Source organism: Heterocephalus glaber, unplaced genomic scaffold (genome assembly GCF_053883595.1).
Source record: "Heterocephalus glaber isolate CG9 unplaced genomic scaffold, H.glaber_assembly_v1.0 deba00001666, whole genome shotgun sequence".
Classification (NCBI taxonomy): Eukaryota; Metazoa; Chordata; class Mammalia; order Rodentia; family Bathyergidae; genus Heterocephalus; species Heterocephalus glaber.
This window is the reverse complement of record NW_028258406.1, coordinates 16,296,623-16,318,638: the sequence shown is the minus strand read 5'-3', so window position 1 is coordinate 16,318,638 and position 22,016 is coordinate 16,296,623. Positions and strand designations below refer to the sequence as shown.

General features: G+C 39.5%; 1 protein-coding gene across 2 annotated transcripts in view; it reads left to right on the top strand.

Annotated features, from left to right (window-relative positions):
- Lcp1 (lymphocyte cytosolic protein 1) overlaps positions 1 to 22,016 on the top strand; it is a 92,995-nt gene that overhangs the window by 31,884 nt on the left and 39,095 nt on the right. Inside the window, exons 2-3 of one of the 2 annotated variants that reach the window (XM_021257865.2) lie at positions 5,481 to 5,542; positions 7,173 to 7,283. The gene's annotated coding sequence lies outside the window, so the exon portion shown is untranslated. The remainder of the gene's footprint in view (positions 1 to 5,480; positions 5,543 to 7,172; positions 7,284 to 22,016) is intronic. The other variant, XM_004844204.4, reaches the window with a different exon arrangement.

Sequence of the window (22,016 nt, the reverse complement as noted above, 5' to 3'; positions counted from 1 at the left end):
GTTGTTCTCTGTCAAAAAATGAGCCGACTCCTTATAATAAATCTCTTTGTATATATATTTATGTATTCACACACGCATATAAGTGCATACATATGCATATATATAAAGTTTATATATGTTTATGTGTATACACACACACACACACACACACACACACACACTCTCCCTATTCTGCCTCTCAGGAAAACATTCATACAGGGGTGAAACTCCACTACTTTTTAGTATATGTGCTACTGAAGCAAGCACAGAAACTCCAGTTACTTAACACAAGGTGAAGGCCCCTGTTCTTGGTTAAATCCTCCAGCTTATCCCTCCCTCCCCCTCCCCCGAGGCAGCATTACACTCTTGGCTGCAGTACTACCCAGCTTTTGTTGGGTTCTCCATGTACCTTGTTTTCTTTCACCTGTGCTCTCTCACACATGCTGTCCTCTGTGCTTAGAGTACGTTTCCACTGTTACGGTTTATAACTGGATGTTACCCCAAAGCCTCATGTGCTCCTAGGGCTTCAGGGAGGTAATCGAATCATGGGGGTGGGGGGTGATACTCATCATGTATTAGTCCACTGATGAGTTCATAGCTCAGTGCGATGTTGGGAGGTGGAGCCTGGTGGAAAGAAGTGGGTCGCTGGGGTCATGGCCTGGATGGGTTTGTCTCCCTCCTCAGCTCTTCCCTCGAATCTCATTGCTTCCCCACTGCAGTGCTATGAGCAGCTTTTCCTCTGTGATGCCCCTCTGCCATGCTGCCCTGCCTTGGAGCCACCTGAGTATGGACTGAAATCTCTACAAACTGTGAGCCAAAATAAGCCTCTCCTCATTTAAGAGTTGTGGGTATTGAGTATTTTTTCCCAGCAATAAAGAAAGTGCCTCAGGCATTCATCTTTCCTTTTCATCTTGTCCTTCAAGTCTCAGCTTAGTCCTCTCCGTTAATTCACTCAACTCACACTTTGGAAATGCCTGGTACAGTGTCCAGAAACTAACACCACAGACTCAGCCCCTGGCCTTGTGGAATTCGAAGTCTAGTGGTTACCAATACCGAATGAGGCAGTGGTATACAAGAGATTCTGGAAGAATCTTGGAGGCCATGAAATACGTGTACTGTGGGAAGTACTTTAGCACATGACAAAACTGAACCCTAAACCTGTGGTATGAGAAGCCGGCAAGAAGCAATTTATATTACAATTCATATCTTGCCATCAGCAGGATAGGCACTCAGCAAAGCTTAGGATTCCGAGGCACCAGATTCCTTCAAAGGCTGGGGTGCAAGATGGAGCTGAAAAATAGGATTGGTAAATAGTTTATATACAGAGCAAAGACATTCCACATCCCATCCTGCCCCACATCTTGCTATAAAAGGAAAAAAGAACATTCAGAGAAAAAGAGTTTTTGACTTTTGCTATGATTTGAACATTTGGCCTCCTCCACACTAGAAGTAAAACCTTTAAGAGGTGATAAGGCCATGCAGGCCCTGCCCTCATGGGTGAATTAATGCTACTATAAAGAGAAAGTTCAGGTCCATCTTGCTTTTTGCCCTTTTACCTTCCACAGTGTGGTGACACAGCAAAAAGACCCAGGCCAAATGTGGGCACCCTGACATTGAACTTTCTAATTTTCCATACTGTGAGCCAATACATTTCTGTTCTAAATTGCAATCTGTGACATTCTGTTATAGCAGGGCAAAATGGACTAAGACAGAGATTGAAGCAATAATGGCAGAAATAAAATATTCAGTAGGATTTTTACAAAAATGTTGAAAGCTTCTCTCTTGATAGTAGAACAGGAAAGCCAAGAAGTAGAAAATAGGGGGAGAATAAAATTAGAATATCAACCCAAGAGATACAATATGCAAATAGGCATAATGCTAGGGAAAGAGAACATAGAAATCATAGAAATGAGACAGACAGAGACAGAAAGAAAGGGGGAAGGAAAAGGGAGAGGAGAGGGGGGAGAGAGAAGAGAGGGAAAAGGAGATGGAAGAAAACTTCCCAGAATGGAAGATTTGAATTTCCACAATGGAAAGACACCACTGAGTACCCAGCACAGTGGATGAAAACAGAATCACGTGAAGACCTATCACGTGAACACCAGCCATAAAGAGGTATCCAAATGGCATCAGAATTCTCAACAGCAACACTGGACAGCGTACAACACTCTGGATCCATTCCTTCAGAATTCTGAGGGAAAATGACATCCAGTATGGACTTCCAAGAATGAGAGAAGAATATATATGTTGTCAAGTATAAAATTTATCAAGAAATTTATGTCCCATCCATTCACAGGAATGTAGTAGAGGATGTGCTCTTTAAGGAAGTAGACCAAGAAAGTGGAAGGTGTGTAGTCCAGAAACAAGCTGGGGGGGGGGGGGGGGGAGTCCCAGGGGCTTCCCAGGATGATGACAAAGGGACATTCTGGATGAATGACAGCTGGGCCGTGCAGCCAGATAGGAGGACAAAAGACTCCAGCAGGGTCCTCTCCAAGGGGGAAAATAGGAATGGACCCATTCCTTGGTGTTTTTATTGTATTTTAGTTCTGTTTGAGAGTTTAGCACAGTATTAGCACTAGGATTAGGACATAGGAACCTATAAAATGAAAAAAGGTACAAAAGTAAAATGCAATAAATACCTTGATTTTGATTTTTTTATAATCATTGTAAAAATGGAATATGGATTTAATTTAAAAGGTATTATAAACTCTTTTAGAAGATGATGGGAGGTTTTGGTGTACATGTTGATAGATGAGTAAGGGTCAAATAGATGAGTAAGGGTCAAATCTTTATCTCCCAGAGTAGAAATATAAAATTTATAACATGCAAATAATATATATGAATAACACTTAAATATTAGGTGTATATATCTTAACAGTCAAGACATAGTATAGGAACAACATCTTGAAATACCAAGCTGAGTAGCAGAAAGTTGTCTCTGAGGAATCAGGTGAAGAAAACATGTATAATCAGGAGATTATTGTTTTATAATGAGCCTTGGCATAGTGTTTGACTTCTAAAACTTTGTACATGTATTATTTTGACTAAAAAATCAATACCTATAATCTATTGAAAAATGGGTACACAAATGTTTATAGCAGTGTTATTCATACTATCTGAAAAGTAGAAGCCATCCAAATGGCCATAAACTGATGAACAGATAGTAAAATGAGGTGTATTCTCACAGTGGAGAATATCATTCCTCTACAAAAAGGAATAGAATATGGACACCTGCTACAACACGGATGGGCCCTGAAAACACAGAGTGAGAGACTAGCCACAAAGGACTATGGACTATTTGATTCCATTTAGATGAAATGCCCAGAATAGGCAAATCTATATACAGAAAAAAAACTAGTGGAAAACAGGCTAGGGATTTGGAACATGGGAGTAAAGAGGGAATAATTGCTAATGAGTGCAAGGTTTGTTTTGGGGATAATGAAAGTGTTCTGAAATCATATAGTGAAATGGTTGCCCAACTCTGTTAATATTGCTAGACACCACTGGATGGTACACTTTCAAAGGGTGACTTTTATGATGTGAATCATATTTTAATGAAGCTATTATTTAAAAATGAAAAACAAAAATATCTAATTCATAGGGCTATTGTGAGGAATGAATGAAATAATGTATATGAAGGGTCTAGTCCAAAGCCTGGTATAAATATTAAAAGATATCTGGCAAGCACTAAGCTGTCTGCATACATCAATTGGCTTAACTTTCACAACAACTATATAAGACACCCTATTCTTATCCATTCTAGATGAGGACCCTGAGGCCAGTGATATTGAGTAGTCTGCCCAAGGTGGCTAGCCCAACACCCTTACCCGGCATCACACACTGCTCGCTTGGCCTGCCTATGGCCCCATGCCTGGGTTAGTACTGTGTGTTCCCACATGCGTTGTGCTCTTCATCTGTCATGGTTTCAGGCAGGCTACATTTTCCTCGTCTTTTTACACACCTGTGGTCTCAACTATAGTGGACATACTACAAAGCTAGGGACTCTGCCTATCTCAGTTGTCTTCATTCCCTGCCTGTCAAATGTTACAGATAGTACCATGAAGCAAAAGTTTTCCCTTCGTACAAATCCCATGTGAGCAGAGGAAGTGGGGAGAGAGTATAAGAGATTAAGGGTGCTAGAAAACATGAGATCATTGATGGTCCCTTAGGAAATACAAGATAAAAGTAAGACTGCAAGGAGGAACTACTTGGGACAGAGCAGCCTCTCTTATTTTAAGAGAGGAGAGGAAGTGGAGTGTAAAGAGGGACAGAAAACGATGCTCACACCAGAGGACTTGGACTATTGCAATAGTTAAGGGGTAGCAGAGGAACCCTGTAGCAGGGGGAAGTTTACAGGAGGATGGATTGAGAGGTTGAGCCAAAAGGAGAGATTTTAGAATAGATTCTCAGATTTTTCAGGTCCAGTTTCTTTAATAATATTAATAATATGATGGATCTTTTTCCTAGAAAAAAGTACGTGTATACAACATTTTGCATGTAATTTTAGGAGTCTGTGGCCCCCGGGTTGGGAATACCAACTCCCAGGAATTACTGAAATTGAATAAAAGTATTTCTGAGAAGTAATTTGAAGTCAAGCAGCTCAAATATGCAACATGCCAAGTCTGTGTTTCTGTGATTGCCTCAGCAGCATTCCAAGGCAGAGAGTAGCCAGTGATATGGTTTTAGAGACTGAGGTAGGAGCCATCAGAGCAGGCGTGGGAGTAAAGATGTAGGAGAACAGGGGACTACTGGGAAGGCAGAGAAGGGGACTGTGAAGAAGTTGGAGAGGTGGCAGCAGAGACATCTCAGGAGTAGGGTGCAGTGAGGTCCGCTCTGAGTGCAGGCTGTAAAGGGGTGCATTGTCTGTAGAGAACCTAAATGCAAAAATAAAATCAAAAGTCAATCTTCTTTCTGTGATCCTGATGCACAAGCAATTTTAACCATGGACAAGGATAAAATATTCCTTTCTGAAGAGATCAGGGTCTAAGATTTAAACTATTGTCTGCACCTGGGCTTTACACCAACTGTGAGGCAGATGAAGAGTAAGATTGAGAGAGCAAGGCGGCGCTTGAAATGGTGAAGTCCGGATGTGGTTCGTGGGGTGATGTGTGGGTGATGTGGAGTCAGAGCTGAGCTGGTGCTAGAGTAGAAAAAGACCCTGCCAATTGGGAGGTGATACGGAGCATGCAACTCAGTGGCTTTCAGCTCCTACAGTCTAGACATCCTCTGCAATCCTGAATCCTTTTCTTTTACTTGAACCAGTTGCTAGTCATGACTATGCATGTTTCACTGTCTTCACATACTACCTGTGCTCACATTTCTACCCGTCCCAACCCTCTATTATACGTGGCATTTATTTACTTACATATTTGTCTCCCCATTGGACATTGTGCTCCCTGAGATCAGTGACTGTGTCTCACTTCTCTGTCCATCACCAATTCTGACAGGCAGTCACACACTTGTGGAACCCATGCACAAATATGTCTTAATTTTTTTTATAGATCTGAGTCTCACATGACCAGGTACAAGTAGATACAGAATGCTGCTGCTTTCCTTCTGCCAGGTAAATGAAATGCTGTTCCCCTTTATGAAGTATGGCTTGGACCTTCATTTCATCCTGAAACTACAAGGATGTGGGGCCAGATGAGAGAAGTCCAGTAACACACATTTCACCCTTAAGACTGTCGGGGAACCATCTATGAGTTCCTCCTCAGGGACCTGAATGGGAGCTGTTTCCACCAGACTGCAAACCACTAGCATTTTGATATTTCGTATTGCAATTAGTCCCATAGAATGTTGCATGACATCCTGATATCCTGAAAAGAATTTAGGTCCTTCCTAAACCCTCTCTGCAACATATTAATTGGGAGTAATCATTGAATGGAGAAACCCATTCATCTCCTCAGTCTTCCCTGGGGATTGACAATTCTTTGCTCTCTGTCTAGAACTATTTATAGCCTGAATGTCTTTCACGTCTTCCATGTCTTTCCATTCTCTGATGACCCTCTTCTCCAGATGGACCCTATTGCTTCTGTTGAAAAGTCACCATGCCAATGGCTAAACCACAACAGTTTAACATTTGAGGTCTAAAGCAGGAGCTTTCTAGAGGAGAAATAAAAGAAGCAAAGGAAGTGTAAGGGCAGCCCCCCAGCAAATACTGCTGCCTCTTGACACCATGACCCCCAACAAATGTGGTTGCCTATAGAGAGTCCTCAACTCACCCCATCTGAGCTGGGAGCCCAGCCATACATCATACACTCATTGCTAAATGGCAGAGTTACTACTGGAAGCATACCATTTCCAGCATTGTATAGACTATGCTTAATACTCAATGAACATAACTCAAGAAGCCACACAGTCTTCATAGCATTGTGACCACTTGAGGATTTTCTGTTTAAAGGTAGAAATTTGCTCTCAAGATAATTATCTGGGCTTTGGATATGGAATGGAGCTCCTCTCCTCCCATGCTAATTTTATAAAATGTGCATTCAAAAAAATCTGGTCTGTGTGAAGGAATTAAGGTATCTACGTAATAACAGCAGAGCTGCTAGTGTGATCTCCTGCTGTTGTTTATAGGAAACATCTAAATAATTGAAATCTTTAATTGGGTTAAAGAGATCCTTAGCATATAGGCATGCTATAAATAAAAGAATGAGTAAATAATATAGTAACCTTCGTTTTCAGGGCCCTGTCTTAAAGAGATCATTTTGTTTTGTTTGCACCATTAGGACCATGGTTAGAGGACTTGAGGAGTTTGGTTTAGGATGGACTGGGGCTCTCCCAAGGAAGTCCCTTTTGATTTGTCTCAAGTATACAGTTACCTTTTTCTTGGCTTTTTCACTAAAAATGAATAACTGCTTATCTGTGCTGTAAGTAGGTAAGCACCAGGGCTTTGCTTTTGCAATGAGAGTCAGACAAAAAAGTCAAGATAGCAGGCTGACCTTCCCTTGCTATCTGAGATCAGAAAGGTTTAAGTAGCCCAGGGCCTACTTAGAGTCAGCTGTAAGAGAAAGGCAGGAGAGGAGGTAGAAAAATGCTTAAGAGGAAGTGGTAAGAGACATCTGAATTCCAGTGTGACCTATTCTGTCAGGTGATTTTTTGGGGAGGAGGGGACATGAGAAAACAAAGTTAAGTAAAATGTCCTTATAAAGACAAAATCTATTTCTTTCCTGGCTGATGATTTGTCATTCTAGTCACTTCCTGCCTTGTGACCACACACTTGGGCTTGACAAAGCTGTTCTGCAAATCAGAAAAGAGGAGGTTTCTGGTCGCACACCAGTTCAACCAAGGACGGTTTCTACAAGGTAAATTTTCTTCATATCTTTTTGACTTTTCTAAATGCTCGTGATGGTGTTTGCCTCTGTTTCTGTGGATTGTGAATCTTACTTTCAACGGCCTGGAACTGGGAGTACCTGTCACCTGAACCCCTAGCTCCTCTGAGGACCAGGAAATGTGCCGCCCCCTTGTGTAAACGCCCTAGATGGGGAACCTGGGCTGCTTGGGTTGGGTTCTCCTCAAATTAATCAGTTATCACTTGCCCAAAACTATGGGATTCCCCCGCCCCTTTTTTAAACAAAATTATATTCTGATTTAAGTCTATTGCTTTACTTCAGGAAGGCTGTTTACTGGGATTTTATCTGCTTTAAAATGTTTTCAGGAAAGTGCATATTGATCATTTAGACGGTACTACTCATTGGCATAATGGGGGTGGTTTAATTTTGGCTGCTGTGGTTCTGTTTTTCTGAAACTTTTTTTTAGTGGCTGTATTAACATCTCAGGCCTTATATTATCGAATGTGATACTGATTATTTGATTTGGCACCAAGAGTTTTTAATGGGTGTGCTTAATAACCACACAAAATTAGAAGTCTCCTCTTCTCCATTTATTCTTTAAAAATAAAAGCAATTTGGATTGCTCAATTGTACTGTTTTTGTAGGATTATCTGAATTATTTGGTAATACTTATGGCTATATAAATGAATACTCAGTTAAATTCTGGAAGAAAGCCTTATGTCTAGAATAGAAATTTTTATAAAGTTGATATGGGATATTCTAGAAATTTGCTGAAACAGCGAGACTTTGAATCTTGTAGTATCAACTTTTATTTTATTATTACTATAAAAAATAATAAGAACCATTGACAGATGATAAATATAAAAGGTATTCAGACTGGAAATGTATACCTTAAGCAACATCTTATCGAAACCCAATGTTTCTTAATCAATTTGTTTTCTAAATTAGTCCTCAGGACAACTTTTTGAAAAAGTCTCAGTAAGCAATAAAGTCAACTCATCAATACACATCTTGATTCAAATTTATAATGAATTATAATTGGTTTTTGTTAGGTAAAATTATTTAAAGACACATTTGAACATACAAGCATGTTTGAATGGAATTAGCATTTTATCCAATAATGTGAATTTGTGGAAGTTACAAAATGTGACCATCAATATTGTTCTATATTTCTTACCTGAATAATTTTAAACTAGCAAAAATGTGGGATCTAGGAAGGAAGAGAAGGAAGGAAGGAAGGTTAACCCTAGACAAGACTAAAAAATATGCTGTTTTATTTCAGTAAAAAATAATAATGAAAATGAAATAAATTAGGATGTGAAAAATGTATTTACTTACTTTTAGAAAAGAGTAAAATTAATTTAAGTCAAATTTAGATTGCTAAAGCACCCACCTGGTAGGTAATAATGTATCCAGTCCTCTCTATTCCCATTCACCCCTAATCCTGTCAGGAGAATTTTTCTGGGTCTAATCCTTTGAAGAGGCACTGGTGTGGTGGAACAGACTGGTGCTCAGGAGGACATTTCGTTAGCAATCACAGGGATGCTTCTCTTTGTAGCATTTACATTTTTATCTCCTTTGTAAATTATGCCTTGAAACAATCAGCAATGAAGGAAATAATTTCAGTGTTTTAATTTTATTTATAATTCCACCTCTGAAACTTTTGGAGAGGGAAGGTCAAGAAATTAATCTCATTTAGATGTATAAATTTAAATTAGGACGAGAAAAGGACCTCTGTGGATACCAAAATCTGCAGGTGCTCAAATCCCTTATCTAAAATGGCACACTATTTGCATGTAACCTGCACACATCTTTCTGTACAATTTAAATCATCTCTAGATTACTTAATACAATGTGAATGCTGTGTAAATAGCTATATTGTATCAGTACAGATACAATATTTTTTCAGAAGAATTTTTATCTAAAGTAGATTGAATCTATGGATGCAGACGCTGGTATATGGAGGGCTGGCTAAATTAATAACACTGGATCCTAAGTACTCAGGATGTGCAGCCCCTCTTCATGCAGGACCTCATCCTCTCAACTACCTTTTCAGGACAGGTGTGAGTTTAGGATTTGGAGGGGCTGACCCAAGGTCATAAGCAGTTGGCAGTCAGGGTGGGGCAGACGATGGCCAGGATTTGAGGTCCTGGGCTGAAAGTGTCCATCGCCAGAACCTCCACCCAGGCAGCCAGTGCCTTGCCAGAGCCTTGCCCCCAGTGGAGAAGACTGCAGACAGACTTTCATGACTGAAGCTGACCAAAGCCATCTTGCACTCACCGTTTTGAAAGAGAGAATGAGAGACAGAAAGAGGAAGACAAAAAAGAGAGTGAGAGAAAGGGAAGAAAGAAATTTGCAGTTTTATTTTTTATAGATATCATTGCGGATTTTGTGTACTAATGGAATAAAGTATTTTCTTTTAGTTAATGTACAATTGTACCACAGTATTTTGTACCTTCACAAACTTGCTTTAACCCACTTCCCCAACCCCATTTCTTGTCACTTCCTTCTGCTTTAGCCCTCCCGTCCTCTTCCCAGCCCCCTCACTTACCCACGTTCTAGGTGCACCAGACCACAAGCCACCAGAATGTGCTGTGCTCTTTCACTCCTTTTCACCCCAACTGTTTCTTTCAATTGGTTTTCTTCTTTATTTGTAAAACTTCTAATCATTTTTCAAGGCTTGCTTCAGGAAACATCCCCCTTTAGAAACCTTTTCCCTGCTCTCCCTTGCCCCTATTCATGGCTGTATATGTGTATGTGTTTACTTAATGCTTTTATCTTAGAATAAATGCACCATTTGATCATATTGTTTTAGTTTCCAGTACGTATTTGCTGACAACACTGAGCCTCTCATCTCTCTTGGCACATAGTAGGTGCTAATAATATTTATTGAAATGAACATTTATCACAAATAGATTTTAGCAGTTTGGTACCTAGGCATGGAAGTGTCAATTTCACTTATTAGCTTGATATTTACTGAGTCACCACAGTGATCGCCAAAAACAAAGGCCCAATGATAATGTAATGTTCTGCATCTATTATGCTTCGTTTTTGTTAAAGCCCTACTCTTTTTTTTTTTTTGGTACCAGGGATCGAACTCTGGACTTTGTGCTTGCGAGACAGGCAGTGGAACCACTGAGCTAAATCCCTGGCCCTAAAGTCCTACTCTTCGTGGCAGCCTGGAAGCAGCAAAAGGATACTGATCTCAAGAAATCATAGTGACCTTAGCATACAGGAAATATCATAATTTTATCATTTTCGTCTGAAAACATTCATTGAACTAAAAGTTAGGAATCCTTCCTTAAACTGTGTACCCAATAATGGATGGGCTTTTTTGATGACACAGCACAATAGGAGATATCATTAACTTTTACTCAGTCAGCTTCTTCTTGCCTAAAGAGTACAGGCCTCCCTGTGTATTCAGGAGAGACAGCAAACATTTTAAAATCAGGTTAGGTAAAACAAAATCAGAAAATTTACTTGAAAGATTATAAAGAGTCAAGCATTGATTTTATGACTAATAGAGTTTATACGTAATAACATTAGTTAGATTAACTCCCTAGGATTTTTTTTTTCCTGGTAGTTTCCCAGGTCACAGATACCCAGTAAAATGATACTATTCCATCTGCATATTGAGCATTGCAGAAGTAACAGTTGGAATTAGGATCTGTCAAAATGTGAAACTAATCAGTGTCAGCATATTTGAAGAGTTTCAGTGTCCCTGTTTTGCTAGATGGCAATATACTTTTTAAATCAAAAGTGTTAATGTTTCACTTTGAAGTTCTAAGAAGTTACCTCTTGGTTAGATATCTGTCTCCTAAGGCATTTCCATCCAGCTGCTGAACCCACATTTCTCCCCAGGTGGCATCTCCCTGTTGCTTTCCTCAGTACCCTCTTAGTTCCCCTTCCTGTCCTGTACTATTGACTCTTCCTGTTGTTTTCATTTGTCAGTTTCAATAATTACACCAGTCTCCCCAGAAATTGCATCATTGCTCCATCTTGTAAGATATTGCAAGCAATAGGAGAGGAGTTTCAATTTTTCACCCTAACAGTAATAGCTAGTAATTATATACTACTTACTTTTAATGGGCAGTTTTCTAAGTGCTTTAACTAAAATAAAGCATTTAGTCATCACAGTAATCCTGTGAAGTAGGTCCTAGTATCATCTACATATTTGAAGATGAGTTCATTCATTCATTTTCTATGATTGAATCAATGTTGTATCAACTATCAAATACCAGGATAGCCTCCTGATACAAATACACAGTAATCCATGTTTTTTAAAAAACCTTATTTCAATGTAATACAAGTAGATATTAATAAAATATTTTTTTAGAAAGTCTTCTATGAAAAAATAAAGGAAAATTTCATAACTAAAGAATAACATTAGTTAGGGCTGGGGATTTAGCTCAGTGGTTTCAGTGCCTGCCTTGCAAGTGCAAGGTCCCGAGTTCGATCCTCTACCAAAAAAAAAAAAAAGAATAACATTAGTTAATACACTATACCATAATATTAAAAGAATGACCAAAACGTTAGAGTACAAATCATAGATAAAAGACTCTTCCAAAAAGGGAGAAGTTCTAATCCCCAAATTATATATTCTGTGGTTTCAAAAATATTTCAATATATATGCTAAGTTGTTTCATTTATACCACTAGGTCCTTTTAGTTTATTGAAAAGAAAGTTTTGTGCTATTATCTGTTTTTTTGTATAAGAATTTTCTTTTGTTTTTTGTAATCCATGGTTCTTATATGTGCTTAAGCTCTCAAGTTGAGCTCAAATAATCATAATTTCCCATGGAAAAGTGTCTCCACATTCTAATTGCTTTTATAAAACAGACTATTCTGTGTTATAATCATCATAACGTACTCATCCCTTCTGTACACTTCTGTCTTCATCACTTTCTCATCACTGAAACACAATACCCAACACCAATTTAAGCAAGAAGAAGTTTACTGTGGCTTAGTTTGCAGAGGTTTCAGTCCATATCCTGCTGGGAGGGTGGCAGAGGGGCATGGTGGACGTGAATGCTCATGGCATGGCATCCAAGAGGCAGAAAAAGTTGAGGGAACCGAGAGGAGAGGTCGACCCAGGCCACACCCCCAGTGACCCATCTCTTCTAACCCAACTCCACCTCTCAGCATCACACTTAGTTATAAACTCATGGGTGGACTAATTCACTGATGAGAATCCCACCCCCCTTATCCAGTCACCTCTCCAAAGCCCCACCTATGAGTATATGAGGCCTTAGGGGACATCTAGAATAAGCCATAACAACTTGACTATCTGGTTTTTACTAGCTTACAGGCCTCTACATATCCACCCCCAAAACTTTAAAAAGATTTTAGTCTTAGAAGTTTAGAATTATTGTAGTCAAATAGCATCCACATTTTCTGGTCTGTTGTGACTGATAGTCATGAATAAATTTAGTATTATACCCACGTACACACATCTATAATTGTACAGTAATGGCCAAATATACGTGTCCTAAAAACTGTGAAAGAATGAAAGATGATTTTAATTGTGAGTAGAATAGAAGTTAAAAATGACCCACTTATAGAGTTAAAGTAAGTTTTGTTCATCAGAGCCAAGGCAGTGTCATCTACAAGCTACAAGGAGACTATTTCTCAAATATGGGCACGTTGTTTTTTCTGGCAGAAGGAAAAGCTGTTAAATTGAGGAACTAGCAAAGCCACAGCTCTGTGGTTTACAGCATTGATTCTTGTTTTAGTCTAGTGCCAGTTACATGTACAGATGAACATCCCAACACACGCACACACACACACAAAATCTTCCTGATGCCTGAGCGAGGGTAGAAAAGAGATTATGTTCTCCACGGTAGGAAAATGAAGACAACAAATTCAACAGCAGATAAATTACGAATGTGAATTGCAACTTACCAAATAGTTTGTTTTCATTTTTTCTCTGGTTGCTTTCCAGAGGGAAGTGAATTAATGAAATAATTACTATGCACTTAAATAATACCCTAGATTTTGATCCCTCAGTCTGGTAGTTATCACTAACTTTTATAAAAGTTATATATCCAAATATATGAAGTAAAGAGCTGCATAAATGTATTTGTATAAAATTTCATGTTCTCCCTGTTTATTCTTCCTCAGAATTTGGAATCAGGAATAACTAATCTCAGATTGGAAATTCCAAAATATAGGTCATTTTTACCCCCTTGACATCATTGGTACCTACAGGTTGAACATCCCTAAACTGAAAAGCTGAAGTCTAAAATGCTCTGAAATTCAAAACTTTTGAGTGCTGTTACAACATTCAAAAAGGCTTGGATTTTGGAGTATTTTGGTTTTGGATTAGGGATGCTCAACTGGGTCTAATGCAAATATTCCAAAATCCAAAAAAATCTCTGAAATCTGAAACACTTCTGATCCCAAGCATTTTGGATAAGGGATACTCCACCTGGTTTACCTTCACCATAAGCACACACTTAAAGAAAGAAGAGTGGTATATAAACTCCATATGGGAAAAGCGAGGCAACAGATTCAAAGGGAAAGTAAGAAAAAAGTGAACACATATACAGCTTTTCATTGTTGAGCACCCTTCGTCTTAAAAATGTAAATTGAAATTCTTGCAGTATTTCCAATGACTTATAAACATCTAAAACTGTCCCCTTTGGAAAGATGGAATACAGTGAGCACCTTGGAGGACTGTTTTAAATATCCCCCTCCCTCATTGTCTTTTGTGTGGAGACTTCATGAATAGATCACTAATTATTTGTGTTTTTCCTGTGATCATTGAGAATGGCAGTGGCAACACTGTAGCTGTCTGGTGATGATCGTGTGATTTTACCCTTGCATCTCCCACACCTGCTTTCACTTCCAGTGCTTCAATTCCCCCTCCAATATCATACCAATGTCTTTTTTTTTTTTTTTTAAACTTGTAGGTGTTTTAGGGGCTGGGGATTTAGCTCAGTGGTGCCGCCACCTGCCTTGCAAGCTTGTAGGTGTTTTAGAGGTTCTGAAAGCTGAACGTTTGCTGGTCTCATGGATGAAAGAGACAGTTGTATCAGGAAAAGAGAGTAAATGTAGACGGTGTTGGATTCATATTTCAGCCTTTAGTGGACATCTCTTCATCCTCTGAAGCTCAGACTGTTCATGTGTAAAATCAGACAATTACCGTCTTCTGGGGATGTCTTTGGCCCACTGTCCCCTTCATTTCCCTATGTAATCAGTCTATGTGTACAGCTGAGACACCCAGTGTCACTCCCTTTGCTAGATCATGCTGAGTAATTGAAATATAGTCACTCTTTCATCTCCACAAATGCCTACCTATGTAAAGTTGGCGTTATTATTTCCTATTACAGATGACCAAACTTGCATTTAAGGAGGGCTACCTTGAAGAGTCAAGATTCAAACCTTGCCTCCTTTTCACTTTATGTGGGAAATTTCTTAAGGCTGCAAACCATGATGACTCCTCATAATCAGTCTAAATATTCCTTTCTGTGATTGAATATTGAGTGATTATTCCTAATGCCATGTTTTCTATCAGGAAGAGGTCCTAATACTACCTTTTATTGATCTGCTGGTATGCCAAACATTTGAAAAACAAATGAATGCTTGAGAATTTTATGGTACAAAGTCCTTAAGTGTCTTTAAAATAACAGTTATGAAATTACTAGACTAGCCTGCTTAGCCACTTGAATTTCTTTTTTTGCAACTTAAAATTAAAAATGTTAGAGCACATCCCATTGTAAATATTTGCAATCAGTAGTGGCTTTCTTAAAAAGTCAAGATAAGTACAGCCATCAAATTAATACAAATTGCTTGCCTTAATTTATCTGTAAATCTTTGTTTTGTCTTTTTTTTCCTTAAAATGAGCTTGTCATTGGAGATTCTAAAGAAACAGCTCCAAGGAGGCTGCTGAAAATGAAGTCACACTATTAAGAATAAATAAGAGCTCCTGATACATAAATGTTTCCTAAATACTGTCTTACCGTTTTTCAGCTCAAACTACAGTGGAGAAAAATGTCTGGATAATCAGGCAGAGAAGAGCAGGTGGGAGAACACATAGGCTGACTGAAGCTGCCCCTGCATCCCATGCCCCGGTGGTCTCCCCGTAGGTCCCCAAGGTCTCTTTCCTCCTCATGACTCATGATGGATGTGGTTGGGCTTAAAATTATTGCACATTTTCTATTCTGGCCACACTTCCTCAACTGTGAGAAGGTACTTTCCACAGTCAGTATTTTAGGCAAGGCAGAGCCCAGAGCCCCTTCACTGTTCAACTTGAAATCAGCTAATCTCAATTCTAGTGGCCTCTCGTGTCACTTGCCAGACCTGCAGTACCTGTAGGGGCTTCTAGGACTCTGGATGAGACATATGCTACAAGAGCCAAAGCAAGCCAGACTTTTAGAGGCAGAGCATGGATGTGAAATCATACATGCACAATGACATGTGACATTTAGGTGGCGACTATAATATTTCTTATGACTTATAGTTGAAATTGAGGTGTGTTCCCCAAGATAATTTTGTAAAAAGTCTAATCCTTTTAAATTTTATTTTAATTTCCACTCTTCCTTCCCTCTTATCACCCTTCCTTTCCTTAAATGGACTGTGCATCTCAAGTTGGTTGGTTTTCTTTCCAACCTTTTAATTCCTAAAATATCAATGTGTTTTCTCATAACACGGCTACACTGAACTAAGGCTCTGGAGATTCCACTTCTTTTTTGTCACTAACTCACCTTGAGACTTTAGGGAATAACCTCATTCTCTAATGTTCCACTTTCCCATGTCTAAGAGCTCTAGTTCCTGCTTCACTTTACAATGCTTTCTAAATGGGGGATGGTGACACAAGGAGGAACTGATGTACACACAAAACAACAAAAATGGTTCTGGGCAGAATAGTTTTGTTGTTTGCATTCTTATAACCTTCAGTGAATGCAGTGAGCCTTAGGGTATAGCCTCAGTCACCGAGGGTTTCTCTTGAAAACAAGAGCTAGTGAGGTACCTCCCCAGCATCTTCTGGCACTCACCTCCTGCACTTCTGGCTTCAGCACACCTGTAACCATATCCTCTGTATGCTCTTTCCTTTCTCCTCCTTTAAAGAGCTGTTTTGTCTGGCTGAAGAGCTCTTTGCATTTTGTTGACTTGGAAAATGTCTACTAATTCTCTAAGATTTAGCTCAATGATCAATATTACCTTCTTTGGAAAACCTTCCCCTTCTCCTCCCTTCCCTTCCTTTCCAAGTTTTTTTTTTTTTTTTTTGGTACCAGGAATTGAACTCAGGACCCCTTCCTGTCCAAGTTAAGTGCTCCCTCTTCTGTTCTCCCACAGAACCAAGATGATACTCTCTTTAAAGTACTCATGGTGGTGTAGCCTTTTGTTTGCTTGACAATTTTCCTTCACTAGACTGTGCCCCTCAAGGACATTGATTCTTCCCTGTTCATCTTTGTATTTTAAGTACTTAGGACAAGGCAAATGCTTTATAGAACATCAGTGGATGACTGAGGTGTGGAAGCCACTGATAGCGAGGACTCCTATCCATCAGAGCCAGGGGCACAGAGGCAGGAAAGATCAACCCTGATAGTAAATTGCTCTTACCACTTCCTTTAAGATGTTGAGAAGCTCAAGAGAAACGTAGAATTCCCCTGAAGAGCACAGTTCTGAATAAAATCTTACAGAAGCATGTGTAACTATAATAAACATGGGGTCAGAGCTTTGACCTTTTGGAGTTTCCTTCAGGGTAAGCCTAAAGAAGGGCAAAGTACTTTGAGATACAAGAATCCAAAGGTCAGTGGTGCTAGGAAAGCCAGGAGACTGTTCCAGTTCAGAGCTGTGTGATTCTGGATCAGTTGTTTAACCTCAGTTTCCTCATCTGTAAAGTAGGGTAAGAATAATACTCCATAGGACTGTGTTACGAATTAAATGTGATCATGCATATAAAACATTTTAATCATTCAGCAAACATTAGCTGCTGCTGTTGTCTTCTATCTGGTCTCCTCATTTGTCCTTTGGCTAACTAAATAGATAGGCTTCCTACAGAAAGAATATGGATTAACAATCCCTTATAACGAAGGAAAAAGGCTGATCTTCAAGTGGTCTCCAACACTCATCTATTAGAATCTAAGTCCATTTCCTCCCACAAAACAGAGTACCTGAGATGGGATCCCTTGTAAATAAGAGATTTATTTCTCACAGCTTTGGAGGCTGGTACAGTCATGGCTGAGGGGCCACATGCAGTGAGGGCCTCCTGGTTGCATCAGCCCATGGTAGAAGGAGGAGGGCAAGAGGGCAATGCAAAAAAGGGAGAAGGGGCCACACTGCTCTCTTCAAATAAGCAACTCCTGGCATCATGACAGTAACTGATCACAAAAGCTCTGTCTTAACTCCTTCCACGGGACCCCACCTCTCAACACTGATGCATTGAAGATTAGGTTTCCATCATGAGAACTGTGGAAGACATGTTCAAAGTTTAGCATCAGGTCCAGGATCATGTCCTCTGGGATCATCTTTGGCTCCTCAGGAAAGAGTAATTTTAAGGTCTTCCTATAGATTTAAGAAGTCCCTCTACTAGTGACTCTCTGGTTCCATATCTCATCTTTATGTTGTCAGCATTTAACCTAGGACCTGCTATTTAGCAGACACTTGGCAGGTGTCAGTGGAAGGAATAACTGTATAAATGTGAATTTGCTTAGTGGTAGACATTTAGAATTACCAGAGTCCAGGTAGTCATGTGCCAATTACATTCAGGTAAACACTCTACCTCTCTTATTCTTTTCTCTTTAAACTGCTCATGTTGGAATAATTTGACTTATAAAAACTTGCAAAGATAATACATAAAATCCCCTTATATCTATCATCCAGTTTCTGCTTATTCAAATAGAGTTTCTATTATATTTTTTGTTGTCGTTTTCTAAGTACTTTATTTCCCAAATGTATTGATTTTTTTAAATTGACATATACAATCGTGTATATTTATCATGTACAATATAATGTTTTGAAATATACATGCATTGTAGAATGGTTAAACCTAATGAATGCATTGACTCACATTATCATTTTTTGCGATGAGAACAGTTTATATCAACTCTTAAATTTTTACAAGACTACATACCTATAATACCAGAACTCCGGGAGGCTGAGGCAGGAGAGTGGTAAAATTAGAGCCCAGAATGGACTACTTAGTGAGACCCTGTCTCAAAAAATAATAAGGGCTGGGAATGTGGCTTAGTGTGAAGCCCTGGATCCAATCCCCAGTGAGAGAGAGAGAGTAATACACCGTCATTCATAGTCACTATTTTGTATATCAGATCTCCCTTGAACACACTCCTTCTAATTTTAGCAATGTACCTATTGACCGCCCTGCTCTTCCATAACCACCATTCTACTCTCAACTTCTACAGTTCAACTTTTTTAGGGTCCACAAGTGAGTGAAATCATGTGGTATGTGTCCTTCTGTGCCTAATTTATTTCCCTTAACACAATGTACTTCAGGTTTATCTGAGTTCTGGCAAATGACAGAATTTATTTTTAAAAAGGCTGAATAGTGTCCCATTGTGTTTATACCATACACATACTTTCTTTTTGCATTCAGTAACTGGTTGACACTTAGGTTGTTACTCTTTTTTGGCCATCATGAATAGTGTGGCAGTGAAGTTGGGAGTGCAAATGTCGCCTCCATACATTTATTTATTTACCCTTTATTTATTTATCCTTTGAATATATCCCAGTCCGTGGTATTACTGGGTCATATGGTAGTTCTACTTTTTTTTTTTTTTTTGGTACCGGGGATCGAACTCAGGTCCTTGCACTTGTGTAGCAGGCGGCGAAAACACTGAGCTAAATCCTCGGCCCGGTAGTTCTACTTTTTAAGTTTTTCAGGAATCTCCATACTGCTTTCCCTAATGGTTGCACTGTGACTCTTATTTTGACTCTCATTATTTAAGAAAAGTGTTATAGACCCAGAAGTTAGCCAAGGAAACTAATAAAGATTTGGAAAATAAGCCCCAGGAAAGTAGATTAAAAGAATAAAAATAGACCTGCTGGCCATTCCCAGGGCAGGTGATGGAATTTGAATGAACTGAAGAGCTCCTTGAAGTCCCTCTGGGAATAGCCCAAGAAAAAGGGAACTTTAATCATATCTGAAAATATTTAGGTTACAAGGTAGGGATGTGAGACACTAGAGAAGTTGTGGAATTTCCTTATTTGGATATTTTTAAGCAAATAGTATATGACTCTCTTTCTGGGACAGTTGGCGTACTCCCTTGGCTAGAAACCAGGAGTGAACTGGGTCAGCGTGCCTTAAGCCATATGTAGTGACGTCCCAGAAAACAGGTCCCACATGCTGCTCTGGTAACTTCCCTCTGCTGAGCAGCTGAGAACTAGGGATCTGCCTGGGGTCCATAAGGAAATGACTGGACAAAGCCTTGCCTGCTGCCGAGGTAAGAGCAAGAACACAGTGGGGCTAAGCTGGGGAGAGGGCCAGGAAGGCCCCCCCACACACACCACTTTACAGGAGAAGTCTCCCTCTGGCCCACAGCCCTGACTGCTCAGAGTGACAGCAGCTGTTCCTTGGCTCCTTTGCAGTGCTCCCTGTCCTGGTTCTAGTTTGTACCCGTACTTGTTGGCTAGTTCATAGGATTTGGAAACTTTTAACATGAAAGAAACTTCATCTCTTGGATGAGGAAACCGAGGCCCAGAGGACAAGGTAGAGTCTGAAGTGACACAGGCAGGTGGGAGCCTTGGCCTCCTCACTGCCCAGCTGGGTGCTGTTCTCCACTCCCTGCCTATTTCAGCTTGGGTTCCTTTGGAGATCTTCAAATGTGTTAATTATCTCAGTATCTTTATTGCATGGGCTGACTGGGACTTACGCATTTGATATTTTTATTTTTTTGATGTTTCTGTGCTAATCTCTTATCTAGTTTTTTTCTGTCCTCTGTTCTCTATGTTCAGCCTTTTTGCATGTTCATTTTTTATTTTGAGGGCATTTTCCATTGTATTAATCATTTCCAATAAGGTAGCTGTAATCTATGTGTTGCATTTGAAGCTTAGTGTTGAACTATGGGCTTCAGAAGACCCAGTTTTTGTGTCCCCAGTGCTTGTACCTCCCACTCCAGCAAAGAGCAGTGCTTTTCCCATAGGCAGTTCAGCGGAGTGAAAAATGAATAAATAACATTTGATATTGATGTAATAATTCAGTAGTGAATAACATGCTAGACCATAATATTCAACTTTTTGAAAAGATGTATTTGGAATACCCTGCACTTTTATCAGGAAATATGGATCTTAAAGTCCTTGGAGCATGATATGAAATGAATGGTAACTATGGATTTTCAAGATATTAGTACCAGGAGTATCATTGGTAGCCTATGGGAGGAGAGAGGTGCCAAAGCTCTAAGAGGGGTCTTCACATACCATCTGGAGTAAAAGATGGCTTTGGCAACTTGGTAAAAAACGAAGGAATTAGGAGCATGTGTGGGTGTGTGGGGAGTAAGAACTCTTTAGTTGATGACAAAGCTGGGCACGGTTCCCTTGCTCTACATAGCTTCAGAACCCCCTCACTGAATGGCCAAACACAAAAACTTCCAGAGCTATGTCAAGGTAATCAGGAGTGGAGTAATCCTGCCCGTTGGCTTCCCCCAAATGTTGACATGGCCCCAGATTATATCAGAGAAGAGCTATTAAGTTTGTGCTTGAAGGGCCCTACCCTGCCTCCTCCCTTGGCCTTTGCATCAGTGACTGAGGAGATAAGAATTCTGTATCCTAGAGCAGCCCTTGGGAGAATCCATGTATTTGCCAGAAAAGAAAAAGACAGTCTAAGGGCCCAGGGATTTAGCTCAGTGGTGCCTCCGCCTGTCTCACAAGAAAAAGACAATCTAGAGATTTTAGCTTAATAAAAGGATTAGTAAGGGTCTCCTTCAATGGCCATCTACGTTTGAGGCTGTTTATAATTTTATTTTATTTTTTTTAAATAGTCATATTTTACATATATTTTCAGAATTGTTCTCTATGTAAAAGTTAGGCATATATATGTCATATATATTATATATATATATAACTTCATTTTTTCAAAATTAGATTCTCTTTTAAGGGTCTACTCTGTAAAATGAAGGTGATAAGATTAAGGAAAAGCAAAGTTTTTTTTCTTGGCTATTTTGATATCATGGTGGCTTTGGATATTGTCACGCTTTAAAAATATATGGGGATTTTATTTTGCTTTGGAATGTTATGTGTTTTATGTTTCATTTCTTTAGTCATTGCAGTCTAATGCTAAAGGTTGCAAATTCCTGTTCTAGCTGATATGTTTCGGATTACTCATAGGTCTTTGAGAACTTTGGAAGCTGTATAATTTCCTCCTGGGTATACACCAAAATTAATGAGCTAAGAATTGGAGTACTGACTATCCAGTGTTATTTCAACTACAGAGTCAAGTTGCAGGAAAAGTGGGGCACATTGAAAAGAGTCCCTTGTGATGTGACACTGGGGTGCAGATGCCCCGTGATTCCAGCAGGTTACATAATTGGGCATCAGTGTACTAAATCACAACACCAATGAGGACAGTGTTGCTGCCCAGAAGTGTCTAAATCTGGACAGGCCACCTTTTCCTCCTTACTGCTTCTTTCATGACCAGTAACAAAGTCCCTACAAGAAAATTCCGTTCACCCTCGTACACTTAAGAGGACATAATTACATCTGTAAATTCTTCAGCATTGTGTTCCATAGTAAGCTCCTTCAGATGGTTTCTGTATTCATATTTCAGGGAGCTTGAGTCAGATCATTTCCC